At 54.2% G+C, this 1,746-nt stretch overlaps 1 protein-coding gene across 2 annotated transcripts in view; it reads right to left on the reverse strand.

The window, feature by feature from the left end:
* The window catches only part of LOC127750358 (probable G-protein coupled receptor No18), an 87,744-nt gene that overhangs the window by 9,540 nt on the left and 76,458 nt on the right, over positions 1 to 1,746 (reverse strand). The window lies entirely within an intron of this gene.

Genomic DNA, 1,746 nt, shown 5'->3' on the forward strand with positions numbered 1-1,746 from the left:
GGGCGTCGGGGGCGGGAGGTGGCCGCGTGGGCTGCCGGTGATTAGGACGGGTAACCTGCCTCTTCCAACATTTACATTGCAGCGCAGCGGCGGCCCGGACCCGACTGCCGGCCTCCTGGCCTCACTGTAAAGTGTCCAGCAGCAGCCAGGCGACGACTAAGTGGCGACTGAGTCGTCTACCTGCTGGACACCCTAGATTCAAGCGACACTCTCGCGGATACTGGAGTAATTTACGGTTAAGTGTCGGCCGTATTCGGGAGCCCCGCGCGGTTGGTCCTTGGTCCCCGACCCCGACCTGCCCACTCCATCCCAGTCCTATCGCGCACACAGCACAGCACCGGGACCGGTGGGGACCGAGAGCGCTCATAAGAGCGCGCCCCAGCTACAGGAGATGGCCCACTCTGAATTTCATTCGGGTGCCCCTCCGCTCCGCTCCGCCCCCCCCCCCATCCGCCGCCATCTCGCTTCCCTCCGTTCGCTCTGTTACACTTGACTATGCGCTACCTGCGCTGCAATGTTAAAAGGGCACGCAACTTCGAAAAAGTTTGCTGCTGTGCACACGCAGAAAAAAAAAATATTAGCCGTACAGCTAAAACTTCGCTGCATAGCTAATTCCAGGAGCTATATATAGATGTAACATTTTTATCAGAAGAAAATTGCGATAAAAAAACATCACAATTTTCTTTGGTGATCAAATCCTTATACTCTACATTGCAAAAATTATGTTATCATGCTTTTAAGCATGGATATCGAAAAATACCAACGACCGCAAGATTGTGGTTCGCAAAACGAGTCTTAGTGTATCTTCAAACCCAGTCATCGTCTAAAGGAGGAGTTCGTAATTGACGTACAAGTTTTTCCAGTGCAGAGCGCGCAGATGTGGCAGCACGAGCGAGGGTCTCTGTGGCGTGGGCGCGAATGACGTATCGTTATGGCACCGCGAGTCTGCTATAGAAATGCTCGGTAACAAACAATTTAAAAAACGCAAAGGCGACCCTAGCCGCATGTTTATTCTACAGAAACGAGTTGACTATTCAATCTTTTCGAAATGGCGTGCAAGAGTTGGAGGTTGTACGAACATGTACGACACATTTTGTAATTCATAAATTACAAAATATATTGTATACACGTACGAACGTATTTTTCAAATTTACGATAAAATTCGCCGTGGGCTTTAATTAGTGAGGCTCTCAATTTGGACCGCATGACATAGCGCTGCCGGGCGGGCCAAGCCGTGTGGACCCGGTCCAGCGGTAAAGGGCCGGGTAGCGTGGGAGGTTGGGGGAGGGGGGGGTCAAGCCAACCGCACCTCATATCGTAAACACGATCAGTTTATCACGTCATTGTTCCAGTGCGCTGCGCTACGTGCCCGGGACAGCCCCGCGCGCAGGGCAGGGACTCGCCCTGACAAAGACATAACCAGGATGTGGCGCCGAGTGTTATTTCCCCTCAGTCGTCGTTTTTATGTACACACACAAGCGCGCGCGCGCGCACACACAGCGGCCAGGCCAGATGACCTGCAGAGAGTGGACGCGCTGGCAAGAATGAAGGCCATGGTGTGGCGGGCCGGAGCGGGGCGTAGGGGCGTGGCGGGCCGTGTCTGAAGGGAGCCCCCGCGCTGCGCTCCGCAGGGTCCCCCGCTACAACTCACAAAGCAGCCAGTGCTCGGCATAAAGAGCTTAGAACAATGCAATAATTTGCCGGTGAGGAATTTTTCGTGGTTGTGTCGCGCAGGGGGGGCGGGGG

Source organism: Frankliniella occidentalis, unplaced genomic scaffold, assembly GCF_000697945.3.
Source record: "Frankliniella occidentalis isolate FOCC.00 unplaced genomic scaffold, Focc_3.1 Scaffold177, whole genome shotgun sequence".
Taxonomy (NCBI): Eukaryota; Metazoa; Arthropoda; class Insecta; order Thysanoptera; family Thripidae; genus Frankliniella; species Frankliniella occidentalis.